This window comes from Acinonyx jubatus, chromosome A3 (genome assembly GCF_027475565.1).
Source record: "Acinonyx jubatus isolate Ajub_Pintada_27869175 chromosome A3, VMU_Ajub_asm_v1.0, whole genome shotgun sequence".
NCBI classification, from domain to species: Eukaryota; Metazoa; Chordata; class Mammalia; order Carnivora; family Felidae; genus Acinonyx; species Acinonyx jubatus.
The window spans coordinates 30,016,824-30,029,836 of NC_069388.1; the positions used below are offsets into that span (position 1 = coordinate 30,016,824).

At 42.9% G+C, this 13,013-nt stretch overlaps 1 long non-coding RNA gene across 1 annotated transcript; it reads left to right on the plus strand.

The window, feature by feature from the left end:
* The first annotated feature begins 326 nt into the window (after nucleotides 1–326).
* On the plus strand, nucleotides 327–9,560 carry LOC113602589 (uncharacterized). Its single transcript, XR_003424076.2, has 3 exons — nucleotides 327–528; nucleotides 7,522–7,866; nucleotides 8,465–9,560. It is a non-coding gene; the product is annotated as an uncharacterized LOC113602589 (long non-coding RNA).
* The last annotated feature ends 3,453 nt before the right edge of the window (nucleotides 9,561–13,013 follow it).

Below are 13,013 nucleotides of genomic sequence, written 5' to 3' on the forward strand. Positions count from 1 at the left end.
TTAGCACACCTGTATCCTTTGGATAAATACTTAGTAGTGCAATTGCTGGATCATAGAGTAGTTCTATTTTTAATTTTTTGAGGAACCTCCATACTGGTTTCCAGACTGGCTGCACCAGTTTGCATTCCCACCATCAGTGCAAAAGGATTCCCCTTGCTCCACATTCTTGCCAACACCTGTCGTTTCCTAAGTTGTTAATTTTAGCCATTCTGACAGGTGTGAGGTCATATATCACTGTGGTTTTGATTTGTATTTCCCTGATGATGAGTGATATTGAGAATCTTTTTTTTCAATATTTATTTTATTTTTGAGAGAGAGAGAGAGAGACGGAGGAAGAGTGAGAGCACAAGTGGGGGAGAGGCAGAGAAAGGAAGACAGAGGATCCGAAGCAGGCTTCATGCTGGCAACAGAAGTCCAATGTGGGGGTCAAACTCATGAACGATGAGATCATGAGCTGCAGTTGGACCCTTAGCCAACAGAGCCACCCAGCCAGCCACTGGGTTATTTGTTTTTTGGGTGTTGAGTTTGGTAAGTTCTTTATAGATTTTGGATACTAACCCTTCATCTGATATGTCATTTGCAAATATCTTCTCCCCTTCCGTCAGTTGCCTTTTAGGGTTGTTGACTGTTTTCTTCACTGTGCAGAAGCTTTTTATCTTGAGGTCCCAATGGTTCATTTTTGCTTTTATTTCTGTTGCCTCTGGAGACATGTCAAATAAGAAGTTGCCGTGGCTGAGGTCAAAGAAGTTTCTGTCTGTTTTGTCCTGTAGGATTTTGATGGTTTCCTGTCTCACATTTAGGCCTTTCATCTATTTTTAATTTATTTTTGTGTACGGTGCAAGCAAGTGGTCCAGATTCATTCTTCTGCATGTTGCCGTCCAGTTCTCCCAGCACCATTTGCTAAAGAGACTTTTTTCCATTGGATGCTCTTTCCTGCTTTGTCAAAGATTAGTTGGCTGTATATTTGTGGGTCTATTTCATGGTTCTCTATTCTATTCCATTGACCTATGTATCTATTTTTGTGCCAATACCATACTGCCTTGATTGATGATTACAGCTTTGTAATACAGGTGAAAGTCCGAGATTGCGATACCCTCCAGCCTTGGTTTGCTTTCTCAACATTACTTTGCTATTCAGGGTCTTTTGTGGTTCCATACAAATTTTAGGATTGTTTGTTTTAGCCCTGTGAAGAATGATGGTGTTATTTTGATAGGGATTGCATTGAATGTGTAGACTGCTTTGGGATAGTATTGACATTTTAACTATATTTGTTCTTCCAATCCATGAACATAGAATGTTTTTCCATTTCTTTGTGTCTTATTCAGTTTCTTTCATAAGATTTCTATAGTTTTAAGTATATAGATTTTTCACCTCTTTGGTTAGATTTATTCCTAGGTATTTTATGGTTTTTGGTGCAATTGTAAATGGGATCAATTCCTTGATATATCTTCCTGCTGCTTCATCATTGGTATATAGAAATGCAACTGATTTCTGTGCATTGATTTTATATCCAGTGACTTTGCTGAAGTCATGTATCAGCTCTAGCAGTTTTTCGGTGGAGCCTTTTGGGTTTTCCCTGTAGAGTGTCATGTCATCTGCAAAGAGTGAGAGTTTGACTTCTTCCTTGCCGATTGGATGCTTTTTATTTCCTTTGGTTGTCTGATTGCTGAGGCTAGGATTTCCAGCACTATGTTGAACAACAGTGGTGAGAGTGGACATCCCTGTCGTGTTCCTGGTCTTAGGGGGAAAGCTCTCAGTTTTTCCCCATCGGGGATGATATTAGTGGTGGGTCTTTCATATATGGCTTTTATGATGTCAAGGTATGTTCCTTCTATCCCTATTTTCTTGAGGGTTTCTTATCAAGAAAGGATGCTGTATTTTGTAAAATGCTTTTTCTGCATGTGTTGAAAGGATCATATGGTTCTTATACTTTCTTTTATTAATGTGATGTATCACATTGATTGATTTGCTAATATTGAACCAGCCCTACAGCCCAGGAATAAATCCCACTTGATCATGGTGTATAATTCTTTTGATATACCGTTGAATTTGATTTGCTAGAATCTTGTTGAGAATTTTTACATCCAAATTCATCAGGGATATTGGCCTGTGATTCTCCTTTTTAGTGGGGTCTTTGTCTGGCTTTGGAGTCAAGGTAATTCTGGCTTCACAGAATGAGTTTGGAAGTTTTCCTTCCATTGGTATTTTTTGGAACAGTTTGAGGAGAATAGGTATTAACTCTTCTTTAAATGTCTGGTAGAATTCCCCTGGGAAGTCATCTGGCCCAGGACTCTTATTTGTTGGAAGGTTTTTTTTAAACATTTATTTATTTATTTTGACAGAGAGAGGAGAGAGAGAATCTCAAGCAGGCTTCATGCTCAGCACAGAGCCTGACGTGGGGCTTGATCTCATGATTGCGAGATCACGACCTGAGCCAATGTGAAGAGTCAGATTCTTAACTGACTGAGCCACCCAGGCACCCCTGTTGGCAGATTTTTGATAACCAATTTCTTTTCTGGTTATGGGCCTGTTCAAATGTTCTATTTCTTCCTGTTTGAGTTTTGCTACTATGTGAGGGTCTAGGAATTTGTCCATTTCTTCCATATTGTCCAGTTTGTTGGCATATAATTTTTCATAGTATTCTTTTATAATTGTTTGTATCTCTGTGATGTTGGTCATGATCTCTCTTCTTTCATTTGAGATTTTATCTATTTGGGTCCTCTCTCTTCTTTTCGAGAAGTCTGGCTAGGGGTTTATCAATTTTGTTTATTCTTTCAAAAAACGAACTCTTAGTTTCATTGATCCATTCTACTATTTTTTTTTTATTCTGTATCATTTATATCTGCTCTAATCTTTATTAGTTCCCTTCTGCTGGCTTTGGGCTTTATTTGCTTTTCCTTTTCTAGCTCCTTAAGGTGTAAAGTTAGGTTGTGGATTTGGGACGTTTCTTGTTTCTTGAGATAGGCCTGAATTGAAGTATATTTTCCTCTTAGGACTGCCTTTGTTGTTTTCCAGAGTGTTTGGACTGTTGTGTTTTCATTTTCATTTGCTTCCATGTATTTTTTAATTTCTTCTTTAATTTCCTGGTTAGGCCATTCATTCTTTAGTAGGGTGTTCTTTAACCTCCACGTATTTTCCAAATTTTTTCTTGCAGTTGATTTCAAGTTTCATAGCATTGTGATCTGAAAATATGCATGGTATGATCTCAATCTTTTTGTACCTGTTGAAAGCTGATTTCTGACTCAATATATGATCTATTCAGGAGAATGTTCTACGTGTACTCGAGGAGAATGTGTATTTTGCTGTTTTAGGATGGAATGTTCTGAATATATCTGTTAAGTCCATGTGGTCCAATGTTTCATTCAGAGCCTTTGTTTCCTTGTTGGTTTCCTGCTTAGATGATCTGTCCATTGTTGTAAGTGGGATGTTGGAGTCCCCTACTATTATGGTATTATTATCAATGAGTTTCTTTATGTTTGTGATTGATTTATATATTCGGGTTCTTTCACTTTCAGGGCATAAATGATTATAAATGTTAGATCTTCTTGGTAGATAGACCCTTAGTTATGATATAATGACCTTCATCTCTTGTTACAGACTTTATTTTAAAATCTAGATTGTCTGGGGGCGCCTGGGTGGCTCAGTCGGTTGAGCGTCCGACTTCGGCTCAGGTCACGATCTCGCGGTCCGTGAGTTCGAGCCCCGCATCCGGCTCTGGGCTGATGGCTCAGAGCCTGGAGCCTGCTTCCGATTCTGTGTCTCCCTCTCTCTCTGCCCCTCCCCCGTTCATGCTCTGTCTCTCTCTGTCTCAAAAATAAATAAATGTCAAAAAAAATTAAAAAAAATAAAATGTAGATTGTCTGATATAAATATGGCTACTCTGGCTTTCTTTTGGTGACCATTAGCATGATAAATGGACTCCATCCCCTCACTTTCAATCTGCAGGTGTCCTCGGGCCTAAAATGAGTCTCTTATTGGCAGCATATAGATGGATCTTGTTTTTTTAGTCATTCTGATACTCTATGTCTTTTGATTAGGGCATTTAGTCCATTTGCATTCAGAGTGATTATTGAAAGATATGAATTTAATGTCTTTGTGTTATCTATAGAGTCTATGTTTATGGTGATGTTCTTTGGTCCTTTTTAGTCTTTGCTGCTTTCCACTCAAAAAGTCCCCCTTAGAATTTCTCGTAGGGTGGTTTAGTGGTCACAAACTCCTTTGTTTGTTTGTTTGTTTTTCTTGGAAAGTCTTTATCTCTCCTTCTATTCTGAATGACAACCTTGCTGGATGAAGGATTCTTGGCTGCATATTTTTCCTATACAGCACATTAAATATTTCCTGCCACTCCCTTTGGGCCTGCCAAGTTTCAGTGGACAGGTCTGCTACTACCGTTATGTGTCTACCCTTGGAGGTTAAGGACCTTTTTGCCCCTAGCTGCTTTTAGAATTCTCTGCCTTTGTATTTTGCAAGTTTCATTATGATATGTCATGGTGTTGACCTGTTTTTTGTTGATTTTGAAGGGAGTTCTCTGTGCCTCTTGAACTTGGATGTCTGTTTCCTTTCCCAGGTTAGGGAAGTTTTCAGCAATAATTTGTTCAAAGAAACCTTCTGCCCCTTTTTCTTGCTCCTCCTCATCTGGGACTCCTATGATATGGATATTGTTTCATTTCATGGAATCACTTAGTTCTCTAATTCTCCCCTCATGATCTAGTAATTTTCTTCCCCTTTTTTCAGCTTCATTATTTTCTATAATTTTATCTTCTATTTCACCTATTCTCTCCTCTGCTTCTTCAATCCTTGCTGTCACTGTATCTAGTTTATTTTGCATCTCAGCTATGGCATTTTTAAAATTCATCTTGAAGAATTCTGAGGTCTTTGATCTCTGCAGCAAGGGTTTCTCTGGTGTCTTCTATGCTTTTTTCAAGCCCAGCTATTAGTCTTATGACTGTTGTTCTAAATTCTTGTTCAGATGTATTGTTTCTATCTGTTTTGGGCAAGTCTCTGGCTGTGATTTCTTCTTGATCTTTCATTTGGAGAGAATTCCTCCATCTTTTCATTTAGGCTAAGTTTCTGTCTTTTGAATACTTTAAGAGTGTGTTATGTGTCCTGCACCTGAGAGTACTACTGTATTAAAAAGGAGCCATACACTGTCTGGGGCCTGGCACTCCAGGAAGTGTTTCTGGTATGATGCATGCACTCTGCTGTTGCATTTTGGCTGCTCTAACCACTAGTCAGTCCTCTGCAGAGCTCCTCCTTACTTGTAGTGTGGAGTGTTTGGAGCTTTAATTAGGTGTGCTTTGATTTGTTTGTTGAAGTAACCCTGGGGGGAAAAAGCAGTGGGTGGGTGGGTGGGGGAACCTGATCCCATAAAGAGAAAAAAAGGAAAGGGGAGAAAAGAAAACCAAATAGAGAAACAAAAAACTATAAGTCTGATTCCAAGAAAAGAGAAAGGAAAAGAAAGAAAAAAAAAAAAAAGCAGAAGAAAAGAGGAAAGAAGGAAAAGAATAAAAAAGCCTGATCAAAAAATAAAAAGAATATATAATAAGAAATGACAAAAAAACAAATCAGGCACTATGAGCCTGATTCCAGAAGAAAAAAAGTGAGGGTGGAAAAAAGAAAGAAAGAAAAAGAAAGAAAGAAAGAAAAAAGAAAGAAAGAAAGAAAGAAAGAGAAAGAAAGAAAGGTAGAAAGAGAAAGAAAAGGAAAGAAAAGAAAAAGAGTTGTCTGTTGGTGCCTGGGGTGGTTGGCTGTGCTGGTCTGGAGGAGAGGCAGGCTACATTGGGTCAGTCAGTCTTGCTCCAGTAAATAATCAGTTGCCAGGCACAGAGGGGCGGGTTTTGGTGTAAGCATGTCCTGCCTCCACCCGGGGCCACTGTGCTGCTCTCTGAAGTCCCACCATGTTGGTGTCGGGGAGAAAATGGTGTCACCCCAATCCCTTCTCCCTGGACCAGAGATCTCAGCCCAGGCTGTTCAGGCAGCCCTCACAGAATAGCGTGGGAAGTCAGCTTGACCTGTGCCACTGTTCTTCTGAGTCTTCCCCTTGGTGCTGGGCTGGGATTCAAAGCCCCAAGTCTTAAAGGACCCAGCATAGCATGACTCTGCTCCCCTGCTCCAGGGTGGAGCCTTTCCATCCTGCTAATGAAAGACCTTTGGCTGGCACACAGGGTCTTTTGTCCTTGAGGAAGCAATACATCCTCTTCCTAAACTACTCTAGGATGGGGACTGTTCTCTACCAGGGCTGCCCTGAGATCCGCTATACCACACTATGCAATTTGGGGACAGCTCCCTCCTCCCCAGGAGTGCACACCATGGCTCCACTCTGGAGAAAGTCATGCGCTTCCAAAACCTGGGAATTTTAGCTTCAAAGGTTGTTTGCAAAAAATGCCGGGATACTCAGTACTTCTCGTTCTTCACTCTGTGGTCCAGAGAGGTTTTCCTCTTGTGCTAACTCAATGCTGCACTTGCACAATTCCTCTCTCTTTCTCTCCCTTTTGTCTCCCCACAGAAAGGGTTCCCTCTCCTCTGTACCTCCACCATTTTATCTCCCCCAACTCACATACACACACCTTGATCCTGCCAAGCCGTCTCCCTCCAACTATGGAGATCCTTCTGCTGCTCCACAGATCTATTTCCTGGGTGTTCTAAGTGATCTGACCTCAATACAGCTGTGTTTGAGGGACAAGGAAAATTCAGGTCCCTCTACTTCTCTGCCATCTTAACTCTCACCTTGTGGCTATTTTATTTCTTCAACCTCTTCCTACTGGTCTTCAAGCTTCCACATTGCAAATGGCAACTAGAATTCTCTTACTCAACACCATTTGGCTATGACACTAAAAAGCCTTCAAGACTTTCTCATTGCACCTCAAGTCCCATCTGTGTTCTGTGCTCCCCCCGCCCCAACCCTGTGTGCCCTGGAGCTCATCTATTTCTCCAGCCTCACCCTTATACTCTCTTCTTTGCTTTCTCTGGTTCCATGCCTGCCTTCAGTTCTTTCACCAGCCAAGCTCTTTTCCATCTCAGGGTGTTTTCACCTGCTATTCCCTCTGCCTGGAAAGTCCTTTTCTTTTTTTCTTTCTTTCTTTAATTTTTTAAAATGTTCATTTTTGAGAGAGAGATAGAGCATGAGCAGAGGAGGAGCAGAGAGGAGGGTACAGAAGATCCAAAGCAGGCTCTGTGCTGACAGCAGTGAGCCTGATGTGGGGCTCGAACTCACAAAACATGAGATCATGACCTGAGCCAAAGTCAGCTGCTTCACTAACTGCCTGAGCCACCCACGTGGCCTGTATCTTTCTTTCTGTGTGTGGTCAGCTCCTTTTTAGTTCCTTATAGCTCAGTTTAACTATCATATCACAAAAGGAGCCTTCCCTGGCTATACCCAGTTTCCCTTTATTTGTTAATTTGTTTTCATAGTAATTACCCAGTCTTACATTATCTTGTTTATGTATTAACTCTCCTCCCCTCCTTTAAAATGTGTCTTTCTTTATTTTTATAAAAAAATTTTTTAATGTTTATTTTTGACAGAGAGACAGAGCATGAGTGGGGGAGGGGCAGAGAGAGAGGGAGACAGAATCTGAAGCAAGCTCCAGGCTCCGAGCTGTCAGCACAGAGCCCAACACGGGGCTTGAACTCACGGACCGCAAGATCATGACCTGAGCCGAAGTCAGACGCTCAACCAACTAAACCACCCAGGCGCCCCTAAATGTGTCTTTCTACCTCAAGGGCGTTATTAATCCCCGATGCCTAAAATAGTACCTACTGTTCTTCTAACATCAGTTAGGAATATATTTGGCTGCAAGTAACAACAACAACAAACTATGACAAACCATGAACTTCACAAATTTTAGCCACCTAAGAAGAAATCCAAAGGTAAGCCAATTGCTGGTATTGTTCCAGTGACCCCAAATACCGTTAGGTACCCAGGCTCTTCCCATATTTCTGCTTCATTATCCTTAGCACGTTGATGTTTCTCCCCTCATTTATTACCTCATGGTCACAAGATGGCTACTCCAGATGCAGGCATCACATCCACAAGTAAGCTAGGGAGACACAAAGAAGGATAAGTACTAATCATGTCTCCTTTTGTGTGAGCAAAAGCTTTCCTGGGACTCCCTGAGCAGATTTCCCTTCACATCTCTTTACCCATAACTGGGTCCAGCTTCCCTCGAAGCTAGAAAAACAGGAAACATATGATGGTTAATTTTATGTGTCCACTTGACTGGGCCATGGGGTGCCCAGATATTTGGTCAAACATTCTAGGTGCTTCTGTGAGGTTTTTTAGGGATGAGATTAACATTTCGTCCCAAATGTTGACTCAACGGAGCACATTGCCCTCCCTAATGTAGGCTTCACTCAATAAGTTGAAGATCTGAATGGGACAGAAAGGCTGACTCTTGCCCAAATAAAAGAAAGTTCTTCCTAGATGACTGCCTTCAAACTGGGACATTGACTTTTTTCTTGCTTTCAGGTTTGAACTGAAACATCGGCTCTTGTTGGGTCTGGAGCCTGCCAGCTTTTGGATGGAAACCACACTGTCAGCAATCCTGGTTATCAGGCCTTTGGACTTGGACTGGAACAAAATCATCGGCTCTCCTGGGTCTCCAGCTTGCCAACTCACTGCAGATCTTGGGACTTACCTTCTTCCATAATCACATGAGCCAATTCCTTGCAATCAATTGCTCAATCTTATTGGTTCTGTTTCTATGGAGAACCCTGACTAATACAGAATGATATTGTTATGATTGGTTCAAAGGGCTGTACAACAGAAATATAATGTGAGTCATTTGTGTAATTCAAAGTCTTCTAGTAGCCACATTAAAAACATGAAGAGGTGAAATCACTTGTAATAATATATTTAACCCAAGCTATTCAAAACATTTATCACTGTGACATGAAATCAACATACAGACGAATAATGAGATGTTTTGCAATTTGGGCCACTAAATCTTTGAAATCTGTGGTGCATTTTATACTTATAACAAATCTCCATTCAGACCAGCCACATTTCAAGTACCCAATAGCTGCATGTGGCTAGGTCTACCATACTGGCCCATGTAGGTTTAGACCGTCAAGGTACATTACTCATATGCAGAATATATAAGGAACTCTTAAAACTCAATGATAAGAAAACCAACAGCTCAACAAAATATGGGCAAAGATTTGAACTGATACTTCATCAAAGAAGAGATACAAATAGCAAATAAATGCACAAAAAGTTGCACTCATTCATTCAACCTAGCTCATCATTAAGGAAATGTAAATTAAACCACAATGAAATCTTACTATACACCTACTAGAATAACTGAAATAAAAAGAAAGACCATAATGAGTGTTGTTGAGGGCAAAGGTCAACTGGAACTCTCACACAGTACCGTTGGGCATGAAAATGGTAAAACCATTTTGAAAAAGCGTTTGGCATTCCTTAAAAAGCTAAACACACACCGATCATATGACCAAGCCATTTGCATTCACCCAACAGAAATATAATGTTCCTACAAAGATCTATATGTGAATGTTCATAGATAACATTTGACCAAAGATAATATTACCACAGATAATAATGTTTGACCAAATATCTGGGTACCCCACGGCCCAGTCAAGTGGACACATAAAATTATTTTATTATTTGTAAATAATAAAAATTGTAAACAAACCAAACGTCCATCAGCAGATGAATGGGATACAAAGGAACACTTCAGGAATAAAAATACATTATTGACACCTGTAACAATATAGATGAATTGCAAAATAATTATGGTGAGTGAAAGAAGTCATATTAAGAAGGGCATTTTAGGTGGGTTCCGAGGTAGTACAGCCATGTTAGGTGGAGAAGGAGGTAAAGCGTTTTGAAGGAATAGCTTTCGGTCTGTGTCATAGAAGGGCCATGGTATCTTTTCCCTTGACGCCTCAGAGGGTTTAGCTGAGCCATCTGCTTTTAGAAGTGGGAACCTCAGCAGGCCGCATGATGACTGCTCTCGTCCACATGAGGGCATCAGTCACACACCCAACGGTCACGGAGAAAGAGTCATTCCTCTGAGCCTAGCGTCAGTCATGGCTTATGCTGAAACATGATGCCATGAGACACAAAGATAGGTTCATGACCCAAGGCCACGTTAAGGAGGGCTCCAATCCCATACTCCTGTTCCTAAATGCCAACTATTGAAAATTCCAACTTTGGCTGGAAAAATCTATTATTGGAGCTCAGTAGGACTCAGCAAATGCAGCACAAAGCAGCAAAGCTCAAAACACGAGGAGTGAGCAGAACCAGTTAATAAGCTAAAGCAAGAGAAGCCAGACCGTCAGTGGTTGTGGTCATTATCTAGACCCACTTGGTATGCCAGTTGTTGGTGACAACACATATTGAAGTATTGTGGGATGGTGTGTCATGATGTGTGCAACTGGCTTTGAAAAACTTCATCCCGAAGGTAGTGGGGAGCCATTGAGAGCTTTAGGCAGAGGTGGGACAACATTGATTTGAGCCAGAGAAAAATCACTGGGATATACTGCAGTGGGAAGTGGGAGGAGCGTGTCAAGGTGATGAGTCTTAGGTGACCATTTTTTTTTCCTTTTAATTTGTTATGTTTTAGAGAGAGGGAGAGAATGTATGCGAGTGGGGAGAGAGGGTCAGAGGGAGAGAGAGAGAGAACCCTAAGCAGGCTCCATGCTTTGTGTGGATCCCAACATGGGGCTCGATCCCCGGACCCCGGGATCACGACCTGATCCAAAATCAAGAGTCGGACGCTCAACGACTGAGCCACGCAGGTGGCCCTAGGTGACCATTTTAATAGTCCAATGAGAGTTGCAAAAATTCTCAATCTGTGGTTGGGCGGGGAGGGGGAGGGGACGAGGACAAGGGAAAAAAAGAACATGGTTTGGAGCCAGATAACTTGAACTCAGGTAGTTGTTGGCACATCAATTAACCTCCATGTGCCTCAGTTTCCTCACCTGTAAAATGAAAGTGCATTTCGTCTGCAAGAACTTCCATAACAAAGTATCATAAGCTGGTTGGCTTAAACAACAGAAATTTACTTTCCCACAAGTCTGGGTCTGGGATCAAGGTTTTGCTGGGCTTGGTTTCTTCCCAGGCCTCTGCTTGGCTTGTAGAAGGTTTTCCCTCCGTATGTGTGTTCAAATTTCCTCCTCTTCTAAGAACACCAGTCATATTGGATCAGGACCTACCCAAATGGCCTCATTTTAACTTAATTATGTCTTTAAAGACATATCTCCAAATGCAGCCACATTCTCAGGTACTGGCAGGTAGGACATCAAATATGAATTTTTTGGCTACAAGTCAGCACATACAGGAGGCTAATGAGAGGATTTGTGAAAGTTAAGTGAATTAGGGCACGTAAAGTACTTACAGCAGTGACCAAAAATGTTTTTCTGTTATTAAATATGACATAGGGAAAGGAGGCAGCCATTTCACAGGGGCCCCAAAGCTACTGCCTCCTCCAGAAGTAGTCCTAACTGTTCTCTGAGCCCAGCACCCTCAGAAGCCCTTCCACCAGCTTCTGGTCTCTTCCATCTGAGGTCATGGCTGTTAAAGGTCAGGATCCTCTTTAGCCCCCTTCTCTCCGGAGGAAAGCTTGATCAGGTGATCGCTTGGAAACAACTAAGGCTGTGGTTCTCAAACTGTGGTCTCCAGACCGTCAACCTCACCTGGAACTTGCTAGGAGGGCAAAGGAATCAATTCTGCTGGACTACCACATGGGGACAGCACAGGACCACTGGTAAGCACGGGCTATGTAAAGCATCCACAAATGCAAAAGCCTTTCAGGGCGCTTTCTGCCTCCAGTCTGGCCCCAAACCCCTCTGTTCTCCCCCCCCACAGCTTGAGGGACCTCTTGAGACCCTATACTCCATTGTGTTACTGGCTCAGAAATCTTCAGCGGCAAGAAAGGCCATCTCCAGCAGTATCTCCTTTCTCCTGCATCTTTCGGGTTTGCAAATTTCTGTTTGTACCTTCCCTGGGGTCAGACTGACCTGGATTTGAATTTCAGCTCTGGCATTTACCATCGGGGTGTGACTTAGGCAAAAAACATCATTCTGAGGCTCTGCTTCCTCATCCCTGAAATGGGGGCAATTAATAAGACTCCTGGGGTGTTAGGACAGAGTGCTTGTTGATAAAGGGATTTTAGCCTAGGGTCTCGCAGACAGTGGGTACTTCATAGGCAGCAACCCCGTTTCCCTTTCTGCATTGCCAGGCAGGACACGCAGTCAGGGTGCACAGGCCCACATTGATGCCATACGCATGCATGCTGTGGGGCCCTCCCTGCCCAATGTTTTCACTTCCAGCTGCTGGTACCCGCATCTCTCTCCCCGGGGCTTCCTCTGGCTGCTGGCATCCCCTCTGCCTAGAGCTCTGCACAGTGGGGATAAATAGTACCTATCTCATGGCACTGCTTGAAGGGCCTGGTTAGTGCCCCTTAGAATAGGTCCTCAGACTGTTGCTGTTGGGGTGACCTCGCCCTTGCCCTTCTCTTGCCCGTCTCTGTGACATCCCCCCCACGCCCCACCCAGGAGTGGCAATATCAGAATATCAGGCAGTGGACAAAGGTTGGGGGATACCTGCAGGGGCCTGGCTCACTGATGGCTCCCTGCTCTACCGCTTCTGACCTCCCGCCCTTGGGCCACACAGGCTGGCTGGGGCTCACCCCCCTCACAGATACCTAAGATGCCCCAATTGGTGTCATAGGATGTAAGAGGACACCGGACGCCGGGCACTGCCAGATAACCCTGGCACCTTGGCAGGGGCAGCTGGTGCTGTGTGGGCTCTCTGAACCTGGACCTTCTTAGGCTGGGGACCTGGAGGTGACACAGCCCCTCAGCCTGCAGCTTGCCAGGGCCAGGGACCTAGGCCTTATCCAACGGTCTCGTCACCAGGACCCCCCTGGTTTCTGTGGCTGCCTCCTGGGGGTGGTTTGTGCTTGGCCTTCACTTTCTGTGTGGGGCTAGTCCTGCCCCTGGAAGTGGAGGCTTTCGTCCACAGGACTTGGTGTAAGGGCCTCCACAAGCAC